A 14,958-nucleotide genomic window follows, 5' to 3' on the forward strand; every position below is an offset into this window, starting at 1 on the left:
TGTCTGACTCTTCGAGACGCCATGGACTGCAGCCTACCAGGCTCCTCTGTCCATGGGATTTGCCAGGCAAGAGTACGGGAGCGGGTTGCCATTGCCTTCTCTGCAGATGTTGACAGAACATTGTAAAATGAGAAAAGTGCTGCTTCAAAAATGAGACCGAGTCTCTTATTAATTCCATTTCCACCAATGGCTTCACTTTAGTTCCCAATTTCACTACCAATTGAGAAATGAGTTTGGACTGGAGTATTTCTAAGACATGTTCCACCTTTACTATTTTTTATTCTATATTTCAACTCCTGGTCTGATATGAAAGCCAATCTTTTCTCCTAGCTTCAAATTCTAGCTCTATTTTGATGGCTCCCAAATTGAGACATCTCTTTTGAGATCAGGTCTTAAATATCCAACTGCTTACTTTGACATCTACTCCAGAGACAACTGAAATATACCACATTCGAAACAGAGTTCTTGATTTCCAGCAATTATCTCCCAGCAAGCTCCCCCTTCACAGTATTTTTAACTCAGTAAATAGAAACATATCCACCCAATTACTTAAATCGGAACCTTGGGATTCATTCTTGATACCCTTCTCTGCTTTACCACCCACTCCTACTCTACCCAATCTTTCTTTCAATCTTGTCAAATCTACCCTCCAAGTATGTGTCAAACCTTCTCATACCTCCCCACCTGCACTGCCACTTCTACAGTCCCAGCTACCTTCATCTCTCTCTGGGACTCTGACCATAGCCTCTTCAAGAATCTCCTGGTGCTTCTTCCTAATTCACCTTCCACACACGAGCTGGGCTGCTTTTCTTAAAATACAAGTCATATCATGGCATCACCCTGCCTGAAAATATTAAATAACTTCTCACCGCACTTAATCTCTAAATTTCTGACCATCATTTACAAAGACCTACATAGCGCAGCTCCTGATTCTCCCTCCAAATCCACTGTCTCTGTGCCATGCCGGCCGCTTTCAGCTCTCCGAATGTGCCATGGTTCTACTCCCTTTAGGACTGTTGATCTCTGTTCCCTCTTCCCAGTATACTTTCCTCCTCATTCTTGACCTGGCTAACCTATCCTCTTTTTTCAGATCTCAGCTTAAAGTTGACCTTATAGAGAGGCCCGTACATTAGGTAAGTTCCCTCCTTCTCCCATGCCAGAGCACGTTACCTATGCCTGTATTTCAGCTATCATAATTTATAATGTATACTCACCTGTGGATTTACTTGTATAATGATTGTCTCCTTGACTAGATAGACTACAAGCTTCTGTTTCGGCAGGTCTGCAATTGTTCTTTGTGTGTGCAAAGTGTAGCCTAGTACTTAGCATAGGTGCTCACTTCATTAATTCTGTAGCTGTAAATTGATAAGACCTGAAAATATCAACACATATTTATTCCATGCTGAAAGAAGTCCAAGCAAATGAATAATAAAATAAAAGAATACAGTTTAATATTTTCTGTTTCTCCATCTTCTCAGTTTCTAGTTCCTAGAATCTTACAGCACTCCTTCATTTTCTTCTGAACCTTCCCAGCTTTCAGTGTTGAAAAGGGAAGTATCTTTATGTTACTTTCTCCCAGGGCCATCCCCCTCCCCCACCCCCCACCCCCAAAAACACACACATATTTAGCTTTGTGCAGGAATGCAACTTCACAGGTATGCTCGGGTTAGAGGTGTTGGGAATGGGAAGGGTAGAAAGGGAAAAAAAGGAACCATATGGGGGAGGTGGCTGCCCTTGCACATCTTGGACATTGTCCCAGCGCTCCCACGTTGGAGGTTTTTGGTTTTTTTTTTTTTTAATGCCATATACATCCAGTATTCTCTTCTTCCCACCACTAGGAATCCAAAAATAAGTTAGCTGTTCATCATGGGTTTGGTGCTGGCAAAACTGGCAAATATGGGCAGACGACGTCTCAGTTCTAGGAACTTTCTCTTGCCACACGTCCTGGCCCTTTTGAAGATTTGTCTTTTTATTTCCCCTGAGTCCACCTGGTATTTCGTTCCTTTTAGGTACCTATTGTCGTAGATTATAAGAAGTAGAATCTAGACTTTTGAGTAGATTTTTTTTTTTAATTCTAACAAAGGTCTGTTGCTTCAGCTTACACATTGCCTTGTTTTGTTACTGGAGTGAAGCCCTTACCTTCTCTCCAGCACCCATGTTCATGTTTTGTTTCCTCCTCCTTATCAAGACCAGCTTGTTCCTAACTCTTTTTTATATTCACTGTCACATCCATGAAATCTGTTCTACGTTTGTTGGGGAGGCAGAAGGGATAGAGAGATGCATGGATTCTCTTACAGGACAAAGCTGGTCCAAGGTTCTCTCTGTCATTTGCGTTGGGCCTTTGGTACAAAGCTATCCTACCTTCCTGTTTTAGTGACTCACCCATCAACTCAAGAACTTAACTTGTTGCTCCTAGAAAACAGCCCTGATGGATTTGTGCTTTGTTAATACCTTTTTCCAAGACTAAAGTTAGCTCAAAACAAAAGACTCATTCCATTTGGGTGCAAGGGAGGGGTAGGGAGGGGCCAAGGTAGAAAGAGGAGGAAGAGGAAGAAGGTACCGAAAAGGAGGATCTAATACTGGATTTCAGTTCCCATTACTGGGAAATGGGTCATTTCCAATTCTGCATTTCAAGAACATGAAGACTTTCTGATGATCTTTTTTATTTTCTATGGATGAGTATGAATCCTCTGCAGTAATTTATGTCTTCCTGTACTGAAAGAGTTAAATTATTTCAGGAAGTGAAATAACCATATTTAAGGATGGTTAACAGTCAAGGCAGGACACTGCAAACACATTGTTCCCCAGATATAATCTGAATCGCAAAATCGGTTATGGAATAACCTGATGGCTTCACTTCACTGTGATGATTCACTCGTTAGTTTGTCCATTCACTCAACAGTCAACAACTACTTTGAATTATGCATTATAATTTCCAAAGTACTTTCCCCTCCATGGTACTTGACTCTCACGGGAATCCTGTGATGTCGTCCCTGAACAGAAATTACCATTTTAGAGAACAAGAAACTGAGACTCAAAGAATTTAGTCAGTTGTGGAACTTTAACTGGAACCCAGATCATCAGATTTCACATCAAATTCTCTTTCAGTTCTACCTACTTGAATTCAATCAACATTTCCTAAGTGAGTACCATGTGTTGGACATAAGTACAATTCAACAAAAATGAGGTATTCTTGTCTTTGAGGAGCTTCTAGCCTATCAAAGGCAATGATCAAGCCCCGGGTGTGGAGTGGAGGTAAGTGTCTGGGTCCTTGGAGAATGCTAAGAGTCTGGGGTATAAAACTGTTACAGGAGACAAGACCAGGAAGAAGTTTGAGGGCCTAAAGTGCTTGGTTATTGATTTACCATCACCATCGTCAAGTCTTCTCAATATATATTTCCAAATTATGACCTTTATTAATGTCATTATTAATCTTTTTCTGTCCCATTTTCTTTTGAGCATTCTGCCAGCATTTCAGTGCCAGTGCCACCAAAGGGTGAGCTGCAAGCTGCTGCTTCATGTGCCTCCCAACTAATTGAAGATTGTTGAAATTGTATCAGGAATTCTTAGGCCATTTTTATAACCAACTCATCCTTGCCTGGCCATAGAAAGGGAATGGTTACGATTCCTGGCACATGGGTCCAACCATCAGGCAGGCTGGGCCTTGGCAACTAGTGTACTATGCAAAATGGTCTGGGAGCAGGATTGGTACCTGGTTTTATCACTTGTTAGTGTATTACCCAAAGGTCCAGGATGCCCAGAGGGTTGGGGTAAACTTGGATTTAGTTGAGAAGGCATCAGGATCTACTAGGTGTTTAGATCCTGTTAGATATTGTATTGGGTTCTGGATTCCAGGCTGTGGACATTACTTGAGGCTGTGTGCTTTGGAATAGCGTGAAGCTGTGTTCGTTGTAGAACCTGTCAGGCATGCAAAGATGTAAAAATCACAGTCCAGGCAAAGCTCTGGCCTGTAGGCTGAGCTGACCAGGTGTTGGGGGTGGTGAAGCTGCATGTGCTTCAGGCTCTTGTGGATTTCTCTGCTTTGGGTATTGGGTGCATTGCATAGTGTAGCCACCATTGCTGGATGGTACATTGAGGCAGCTGAGTTATAGTCTGCTCTCATCAATATTGAATGAAAAACTCAGAGGCTGAAGCTGCCCAAGGAGGCAGTCAGTGCCTGGCACTGGTTTGGAGTGGGAGGTAGACACAGCATCTGAGAAGAAGCCAGAGAGTTTTATTTGGCTCAGAATCAGGATACTGGGGCCCAGCCTGGCAAGGGGACTATCTTTTGCATGACCTAGGGCAGATTTTGCACCATTCTTGGCCTTTGCTTTCTCAGTAGACTATGTGTCCCCTAGAGCCAAAGTCCCCTGTTGTATTCATGTTTATTTTCCCAGTATACAGTGAAAGTAGTGTCTCTCCCCCAAAAGGCTCCCAATGAACTGTGTGTTGTGTGAATGAGTGAATGAATGAGCTTGAGTATGAGGAATTAGATCAGTGGTCTAAGAGAAGAGGGCTTAACAGAACCATGGTTCTTACCTCACCTCCTAGATCCTGCCATCTCCCCTCCATGCCCTTTTCTGAGAACCAGAGATTCAAACGATGGTAACTGCCCACCCCCTAGAAGTTCCTAACAACCCTGTGATTCTCTGAAGGGGGAAAAAATTGATAGTTTGTTTTTAAATTGTTCTCCTTAGAATTCACTAGTCAAACAGGTTATAAGAATTAAAAACAAATCTCCCATAGTCCCAGGAGGATCTCAAAGAAGGTCTCTTTACCAGGAGATCTCCTGGGTGGCCTCATAGAGACAGTAAAGCAACCGGGAAACCCTTTGACATTTGCAAATGCTGTGAAACACCAACAAACCAGATAAGCACACCAAGACCCAGGGGGCGGAGACAGATCAAAGATTTACAGGATCCATTCAACTCTTTATGGTCAATGTGCTCAGAAAAGTTTTGTTGGTGTGGAGACAAGTGTCTCCCAGAGTAAAAGGTCTTCTCCAGGACTGAGTGGGCAGTTCTCACTTTTGCTCTAGGCCTCAAAGATGTGGGAGGCTTCAACTTTTAGATCAAACATTCAAAACTGTGAATTACAGGGCTAACTGCTTGCATTTAAAAGACGTCACTCAGGGCTTTTCATGGTCTTGAGTATGTGCTTATGAGATAGATAGCTATCAAACTGATATATAAACATTATACAGTTTGGAAGACAAAAAATAAAGGAGAAAAAAGTATCCATGATCCTACCTCCTTAAGAGAGAAGCAATGTAAATAGTTTTTTTTGTTTGGGGTTTTTTTTTTTTTTTTTTTTTGGTAATTGTGTACTTTTATTTATATCTAGTTTATTTTTTATGTATAATATTTTTAAACAGAGTTATAAATACACTGGGCTTTCCGGGTGGTACTAGTGGTAAGGAAACTGCCTGCCGATGTAGAATACATAAGAGACTCACTCAGATTCTACCTCTGGGTCAGAAAGATCCCCTTGGGGAGGGCATGGCAATCCACTCTTGCCTGGAGAATCCCATGGACAGAGGAGCCTGGAGAGCTACAGTCCACAGAGTCACAGAGTCGGACATGACCAAAGTGACTGAGCATGCACCCACACATAAATACACTACATATACATTCTACCTCTTTTCACTTTATCTGTTACCACAAGTATTTTCCAATCCTGTTTTTTTTAAATTAGTTGCATTTATATTTAACCATTCTGTGTTCAATCCCTTTCCTCCAACCCATCATAATGGGAGATGTAGATTGTTCAACCATTTTGCTGCTAGATATAATGCTTGGATGCATATATTCATTCAAAGATTTCTTTTCCCCCATATGTTGAATTGTGCCTTGAAGATAGATTCCTAGAAGTAGAATTACTGGGTCGAAGGGCATGACTACATTTATGATTCTTGAGACATGTGACCAAATAGATTGCTGAGAGTCATGCTACCCAAATTGGACTGTGATAGCATTTAGTCTCACCTCATTTCACCAAGAAGTATTTAAATAACAGCCTCCATCGTGAGTATAGGTGTTGGTCCAAGGATCTTATAACCACGTGGCAGAGAGGTTGATGCAAGTGGGAAAAGGTGAGAAAACAGGGAAAGAAGGAAGAGACACTTAAAACGCAGTGCAGCATCGGAATTGGACACCACTGCTAACTGACAGTGAGAAATAAATGCGGCATTTCTGAAATAATGTATTAATACACTAATGCAATGGTAGTCCTCAGTTTACTAAAGAGAATACTGCAGCAAAAAAACTTTATTCAGGGTAGGTTGGTTGACGGGAATCAACTCTACCACTAATTTGTGGGGTGGTCTTGGCAAACCATTTCTCTCTCTGGATTTTTCTAGTTTAGATTAAGGGGGTCATAGTCAGAATGAAGACAAACTCAAGAGTTATGGGGTCTAGCCAGCATTCTTCTCTAGACCCAGAGTTAACCTCTGATGAGATGCACAGATCTTCTGGAGTTGTACAATGAGATACCAGACATTCTGGAAGGTCCTGGAACTCCCCCAAACTCAGTGGTGAATCCCTAAGTATTGTGTGTCCTGTATGGACTGAAGGCTAGATCTTTCAGGACCTTGTTTCCATGGAGGGTTTTCTGAAAGAAATATAGACGAAGTAGATTAAGGAGGTGGCTTGAGTCATCCACCACCATGACAACACTTGGTCTTCGGTGCTTCTCTGGTGTTCTGACAGCTCTGTGTCCAGATGGTGACATACAGAAATTAGCTAAATTGCTTTCAATTTAGTAAACTGAAGAATACATGCAGGTTCCCTCATTTTCCTGACTCTATTTGGGGGGCATGACTGAGTGAGAAGAAAATCTCCTAGATTTCAAGAGACCTAGCTCATTTTCGGAAGTTTCTCATATTGAAGGAAAAAAAAAAAAAGATATGCCTCCTAAATATTTTTTACCACTCCAGTACTCTTGCTTGGCAAATCCCATGGATGGAGGAGCCTGGTAGGCTGCAGTCCATGGGGTCGCTAAGAGTCGGACACGACTGAGCGACTTCACTTTCAATTTTCACTTTCATATATTGGAGAAGGAAATGGCAACCCACTCCAGTGTTCATGCCTGGAGAATCCCAGGGACGGGGGAGCCTGGTGGGCTGCCATCTCTGGGGTTGCACAGAGTCAGATACGACTGAAGCGACTTAGCAGCAGCAGCAGCAACTCATTTTCTGAAGTTTCTCATATTGAAGGAAAAAAAAAAAAAGATATGCCTCTAAATATTTTTAAACAGATATATTGAGAAGATAGAACAACCCTGTAACCATTTTCTCATTATCATTAACATTTTATATTACAATGGAACATTTTTAACAACTAATGAAACAACACTAATGAAATATTATTAACTAAATTCTGTCAATTATTCAGATTTGTCTGGGTTTATCTTTTTCTGACCCCACCAAGGACTCTACATTATATTGTCATCTTGTGTGAGGTTGCTCTTGGCTGTAGCAATTTCTCAGACTTCCCGTGATAGTTTTGGGGAATTCTGGTGATGTCTTTTGTAGGATGCCCTTCTGTAGAAATCTGTCTGATACCTTTCTCATAAATAGTCTGGGGTATGGAAGAAAGATCACAGAGTTAAAGAGCCATGTTCGGATTCCTCATATCAAAGGTACACACAGTCAACACGGTTTACAATTGCTGATGTTGCTCTTGATGAAGTGTTGTATGTGAAGTATGGAGTAGTGTTTGCTAGATTTCTCCATGTAAAATTATTGCCTCCCCCGTCCCTTCCTAAACTGTACTCTTTGGAAGGAAGTCATTACCCATAGCTCACACTTCAGGAGTGAGCAGTTATATACCTATTCCCATCCTTGACAGCAGTGTATCTACACAAATTCTTTGGAATTCTTCTGCAAAAGAAATTTTTCTCTTTTCTCTTTTGTTAATTTATTTAGTAATTTAGATCAGTGTAGATTCATGGATATTTCTTTTATACTTTGGGTTGTGATCCAATACTATTCGATTTCTTTTTCTTGCTCCAAATTTTCCAGCTTTGGCCATTGGGGGTTCTTCAGGTGGCTCCAGTCTCTTTGAAATACTCTATGGATGCCGTTTTTGTTTTTCAGCAATTCCTTATTTACAGTGCTATATAATGTTCCATTCTAATTTCATATATACTTCTTGCCCCAGTCCTAGCCTAGAACCAGCCATTTATCCAAGGCTGGTTCAAGAAATCAAGAACTGGCACCAGGTGGGCTCTTGGCTATCGTAGCATCATTGTTTCTAGGCCAAAAATATATTAAGTTTTACACTTTTAATACCAACGTACACACAATTACAAGGCAATCGCACTACTCATGGATAATTATAGGTTTATTAACAGTGATAAGTCACAGTGCCATAGGAAACTGTGAGGAATCCTCTACAGCGTCCCACACTGGGACCCGCAGGCAGAACTTGGGAATGCCAGTCTGCTCCTTTCCATACTGTCACTGTTCTGTTAAGACTGATGTAGAGCCTCAGTGGAGATCATCTCAGGAGTCCAGAAGTGGGGACTTCTCTGAAGGTCATAGAAAACGTAAGGCTACAGAAAATGGCTCTTTGGCAGGTCTGCCCACCCCATATCCTCTTCTCATGATAAGCTATGGAAAAACACAGCGGATTTAGAACTAGGACATCAAAGTTCTGGATCTGACTCAGCCTGATCCAGTGTGTGTGGCAAATACTTTCTGTGTGGGCCTCAGTTTCCAATGATACAAAATCAGTTGTGTGGGATCAGACAATTGCTGAGGACAGAGGGCTTCCCTGGTAGCTCAGCTGGTAGAGAATCCACCTGCAATGCAGGAGACCCCGGTTCAATTCCTGCGTCGGGAAGGTCCACTGGAGAAGGGATAGGCTATGCATTCCAGTATTCTTTGGCTTCCCTGGTGGCTCAGCTGGTGAAGAATCTGCCTGGAATGCAGGAGACCTGGGCTCAATCCCTGGGTTGGGAAGATCCCCTGGAGAAGGGAAAGGCTACCCACTCCAGTACTCTGGCCTGCAGAATTCCACAGACTATATAATCCATAGGGTCGCAAAGAGTCTAGACACCACTGAGTGACTCACTTTCACTTCCCAGTGCTAGCCTATTATAACTCTCAATAGTTTTTCATTGAGAGAATGGAACTGGCTCCATCTCTCCTTGTAAACAGGCATCAATATTCCAGAAGGTTTAAATGGAGGGATGGTGGTGGTGGGGAGGTCACTGTTAATAAATAGGAGTTACTTTTATTTCCTGAAGATTCCAAGGTCCGTTAAAGGCCTTTTGCTTAAGACAGTCAGACCTTTCTTTTTAAAGAATGGAGATCATAGAAGTATAGGAAATATTGGCAGAAAGGATCTCTATCATTGCCTTTGTTTTGGTAGAGGAAGGGCTTTTTTTTTTTTTTTGTAAGGTCAAACTCCTCATCTGTTATTTCCTCTGACTTCAAATAATTACTTTTAATGCAGTGATGGCTGAGCTACCTCTCAGTTTCTTACCAGGAATTTCTATCTAGGTTTTTTTTTTTTTTTTCTTCTCCTTCTGTATGAATATTATGACATATTTTTTACATCCACATGGGACCCAGTGGCTTAGAGTGTGCATGGTTTATAAGTGTCAACTCCTTCCTGTCACTGACTAGGACTGATTCCAAAAACAAACAGAAGTGGTGGGGCGGGACAGAACTGTGGTGCAGAAAAGACACTTGGGAACTGTCACATCTGATTAGGAATGCAGGAGATCAAAGGTACAAGGTCTTAGAACTGGCACTTCCAGCTCTTAACATTTGAAATCTTCAATTGGCTTTTGGACCTATTCAGCATAATCTCAGACTTTGGTCTACAATTGGTTAAAAATTGATAGGGTGAGGATTCTGGGACTGCCTTCTTTACTTAGAAGTTTACATTTTAACTCTTTCTCCCACCTCAGGGACACATATATACTCAGCTTCTTTCCATTCCCCTCTCCACCTTAAAGTTACAGATATATATATATATATTTAGACATAAAGGTATCAAATTTAGAACTGATAGACATTCTGCAGACACTGGGGTTATACCTTCACACAGTTAAGGAGGCTGAGTCCTGACAAGTGGTTTTGTTCCACATCAGATAAGGAGTTCCTGGCAGAACTGTAATTAGAAACCAAGGTCTTCTGGCAGCAAATCCAGTTTTGTTTTGTTTCTTCTCCTACCTCACACTGTGCCCCCGCAGAGTTACACAGTTTTTTGCGTGTGTCTCTGTATGTACATGTGTTACATAGACGTTGACATGGAGGAAACATGCATCGGGCATCTGTGGTCTGACCTCAGGGAACAGTTTAATGACTCGGATTTCAGGCAGCTCAAAGGGTTCTGCGGGTGGAGGCTGAAATAAACAAGAAAAGCCACTGTGGAGATGTGAATGGAAAAGTACCGAGTACTCCCTCCCTCCCCCTCTGCACATTCTTCTGCTCTCCAGCTCTCCCTGCCATCAAGCCGGCTTCAAATAGGCTTTGGCATGGTCAGGTGTGCAGAGGGCGGTGTGGAGAAGAAAGAAAAAAAAAAAAAAAAAAAGGCAGGCACAACACGCAAATCAAGTTTCTCCACTTCTAGCCTTAGGTAGTAAAGACAGCTAAGTACTGCTGCAGCCGGCAGCCAATGGCAGGGTGGGCCAGCCACCCTGAGTTTACAAACACTCCGGTGCCTTCCTCCCTCCAACCCCCTCCTGGTCCAGCTGTTGCTTTCCCTCATACTAAGGTTTCAAAGGAAGTGAAAACCATGTTATTCAAAACAGTGATTGAATGCAATAAACAAATGATTATGCACCCCCAATCACTTCTCTATTTTAAGCTCCCAATATTTATTTCCATTTTAAATTAGTGAGAAGAGTATGGAAAAAATCAGTGTTTTGGGGGTAAACTCTGAGCTAGGCTGAAAAGGTTTCTAAAGGAAAAAAAAAGTCTCAGAATAATACAGGCTGAAAGCAGGCAGCATATGGATCAAAATTAAACGTTGACACTGCTTTTTCTGAAGGTAGTGACTGGAAATCATCTTTTTAAAAAAAAAGTCTCAAAACTTTCTGCTCAATTTTTCTAAATCATACCAAGAAAATGCTTCTCTCTCTCCAAGGAAATATAAGGGGCTTGTTTACAACAGCTCTAAATGAAGGATTTGAAATAAAATGAATGGGCACATAAAATCTCCCATACCTATCAAAAGTAGCTGTTGAGTACCACAGTATAGGCGACAGGCACCACCAAGTCCAAATGACTGTCAAAACTCAATACTCATTGTGACTTGGAGTTTGTTCTGAGAACCAGTTTACAATTCACACAGAGCCCAAAGCAGCCTCGCTTTCCTCAATTCTGTCAGAAAACGAGACACCCACCTCAAAGCCCAGGTAGTCAGATCTTCCTGATTCTCTAACACAGGACCATAGAACCACAAAGACCTGTTTTCAGTTGTGTCTCGGGGTCCCGAATGCCTCCAGTGATGGCCCTCCTGTCCTCTTGAAAGAAGGAAGCCTCGAGGAGTTGATTGATCTGCAAAGTTCCTTCCAGTCCTAAAATCTATAATTCTCTTATGTGACAGTTTCAAGATCTACCAAGGTGCCAGAAATCCCTGACAGGTGAAACCAACTTCCTCTTGGGAGTCCCCTTAGAAAGAGGACAAGACAGTGTTTACTCCAAGGATAGCTCCTTTACAGCTGTGACTGTGATTGTGGGGAAATTTGTGAGGGAACTGGATGCAAAATCTGTTCCTTTCCTTAAACAGATGTAATATTAAGACCAAGCTATTTTATTTTGCAACAAAGCTTATATTTATCCAGAACCTGTGATTAAGAACCTATTACCATGCCCAAACCACCAGGCAAACAGGCTAACTTGATCCTCTACTTTGAGTATTAATAGCCAGAAGCCATTAAATCATAGGACTGGTTTGATACATAACCCACCAAGTTCACAAGAATCACACATAAGACCCCAGACATGAAATCTCTTTTCAGGTCTTCTTATGGATGATTTGAAAGAATTTGAATATATTCAAGTCAATCCTTCCTTTAATCTTATCACTGCTGGGGTGAGGGAGGTTCACAGAGTGATGCCAACTGGTTACTAATGGGGAGAAATCAAGAAATGAGAGAAGGCAGGACATTACGGAAGAAATTCAATGGGCATAAAACATCTGATAAAGTTACTTTCCTAGTAATTGAAAAGAGATTGAGAGGTGGGTGCACAATTTTCCTCACCACTCATTTGGAAACGAGAAGGGGACCTACAAAAATGCAAATCCTTACTTTTAAAATATTTTCAATAATTTTTTTTTCTTTCAACATCTCCTGGTTAATTTCTTAACGGGGTGGGGGGCGGGGGGGGGTAGTATTAGAAATGTGGGACTCTGGCACTTGGCCCCAGAAACGGTCTGAGGACCCTGGTGACGGGATTAATTAGCTATAAACCAGGCCTAGTGGGGTCTTCCTTTACAGACTTCTCGCAGAGAATTAGAGGGCTGAGGAACTAGAAGGGTAAATTCACTCCCAGCCCCCACTCTGGCTGGTTCTACTGCTAGAGAGCAGATTTCCCTTTGCTCTGCAGCGCCCCCATGGGGCTAAGATTGGAGTGGCAAAGAGAACGCGAGAGGGACAAGCAGTGTGTTTAAAGTGGTGGTGGGGAGGACCCACTGAGGCTGGATGGCAACTTTGACAAGAAAAGGGACCCCACATCACAAAAGTTATCACACTGCAGAATCAGTAGCAGGGGAGAACCACACAATTCACATTCCAAACCACACAGATACACCTGAGAACATACTAATAAAAAATACAAAAATTATCATCCATAGAAATACACAAAGACGATCGCTTCAGCAAAATCGGGTGTCATTTAGAATCCGGTGGGATTCCTTTAAAACTCTTTCGAACTCAGGAGCAAGGGGACAATTTAAAAAACAGTCTGCCTTCTGGCAAAATGAATCTGCACTTAATGATAACGTGTGTCTTCTGGGGTAAAATGTTCATTTCCACAAGGGTGACGGGATTAGGCCTATGTATATTTTTCAAAAAACCTTCAAAAGACAGGCTTTTCTGCAGAAGCTGCAGTAATCCATCTGTCAATAAGTATTAAAATATTCAGATTTCAAAGGGACAGACACACTTTAGGCATTTTTCCTAAGCTCCAGCCCTTGTGGAAAACAATCGACCCCTTCGATCTCTCCTGGTTCTAAAAACTCCAACACGGCCTTTTCAAAAGGGGGGCTGCACTGACATTTTCAGCAACAGATCTGAACTTCTTAGAGACTTCTGGGAAAGAGATCCCCAAATATCCCAGGAAATAGCCAGTAATCTCTCTGCTCACTTCTCCACTATAAACCCAAATTTGGAGAGGTAGATTATTTGGGGAGATATCTTTATTGGAAATTAACATGTGCAGAAATTTTGTGGAACCTTTAAGAACTCCTCTGTAATTTAATGAGTCCGCCTGAAGGACTTTCATAGCCAAGGCTCAGAACAGCCTGACCTTTGAAAGCTGCTTCTGGTCCAAACATTTTGGGTTAATACTTGAGGAATCTGAAATATTATTTTCCCCTCACACCCTCTTTTAAGAGAGAGACATAAAAGAAACAAGAGTCTCCCTCATTCAGGGATGAGTAGGAGGGGAAAAAAACCCCAACCAACATTTAAATAGGGAAACTGGCAGTTCTGAATAAACAAACCAAGGCCCACAGTGAAATGATTCTGCACTGCATTTGCCTTTAAAAAGAAAGGAAGGAAGAAAGAAAGATTTCCCCCCTTTTCCTCCTCCTCCTAACTCAGCTCTAAAACTAAGAGGACTGTGCTGCGTGAACCGCGTTGTAGTTGTAGCACAGTCTGTTCTAAATCCACGCAGTATCTGTGATACTGGCACCGCAGGCCTTTAGAATTCCCTCCGGCTGGTCTCTTTAAACACAGACAGGAGAGATTTTTAACAACGACCTTGAAACGAGCTGGGAGAGAGCGGGGGGAACCAAGACCTAAAGAAAAAGCAGAACACAAACATGTATTTGGCTCACAGAATTTTGTAGAACACACGCGTACGCGTACACATACACATACACACACGTTTCTTGCAGCAAGAATTTTCCTAAGAGTCAACAATAACAGAGTAAACCCACCACTTGCTGTCCTGGAAAGAAACAAACCAAAACAAATCCTTTGAACATGTCTTTCTAGCGCAGGAGAGCGTCCTCTCAGTAAAAGTCCAAGGGAAAAAGGAAAATTGAACACCCTTCCCCGCCCCCCTGAAAAAAGTGGGGGTCGGAATTGTTACATATGACAAAAAACTCAAGCTTCTTTCAACACTATCAGTATTAAAATAACACGTCTTCCTTAAATCGTTTGAGACATTTCATAGGGGTAAAACAAAACAAAATCCAACCGATGCGGGATCCTACGATTTACGTAACATCACAAAGTTGCAAAAGGCAAAAATCAGAAGCAAAAATCCGCAAACCATCATAATACAACCACCCCAAATCCCAAACCACCACACCAAGGAAAAAAAAAAAAATCCCAAACTGTCCCAAATAAAAATAAAGCAAATGAACCCACCGAAAACTGCTTGGCAAATATTTTTCTCGTGGTGCCTAATATTCTAGCTGGAAAGAGCTGTGGTGTTTTTTTTTTTTTTTTTTCCCTTACTCGCCCCGAAACCTACTATATATAACAGACTTTTCCCAAAGGTTCGAACCTCTCGCTTCCTTTTGTGTTTTGAGCTCGGAGGAGCTGAGTTTATGGGGAAGAGAGGAGAAATGAGCCCCAGACCCCGGGGAAGCAAAGCGCACTCCCCCTCTTATGTCACCGAATAGCAAATTAGTTCTCAGAATTCCAGAGGCCGAGCTTTGCTACAGCGAAGACGCCGACGTCACAGAGGGGCGCCCACGTGACGGTGGCGGAGCAGGCTGTACCACCGACCGGGGGCCGGGGAGGGAGAGCCACCGTCCGGCCCCTCGA

At 42.1% G+C, this 14,958-nt stretch overlaps 1 long non-coding RNA gene across 2 annotated transcripts; it reads right to left on the reverse strand.

Annotated features, from left to right (window-relative positions):
- Positions 1 to 8,324: 8,324 nt before the first annotated feature.
- On the reverse strand, positions 8,325 to 14,819 carry LOC105602706 (uncharacterized). Of its 2 annotated transcripts, none has more exons than XR_001021447.5 (3): positions 14,557 to 14,819; positions 10,049 to 10,356; positions 8,325 to 8,611 (listed from the first exon to the last, which is right to left on the reverse strand). It is a non-coding gene; the product is annotated as an uncharacterized LOC105602706 (long non-coding RNA). The 2 variants fall into 2 exon arrangements; XR_001021445.5 differs by having other exon boundaries at positions 8,325 to 8,921.
- Between the last annotated feature and the right edge of the window lie 139 nt (positions 14,820 to 14,958).

The sequence above is a fragment of the Ovis aries genome, chromosome 1 (genome assembly GCF_016772045.2).
Source record: "Ovis aries strain OAR_USU_Benz2616 breed Rambouillet chromosome 1, ARS-UI_Ramb_v3.0, whole genome shotgun sequence".
NCBI lineage: Eukaryota > Metazoa > Chordata > Mammalia > Artiodactyla > Bovidae > Ovis > Ovis aries.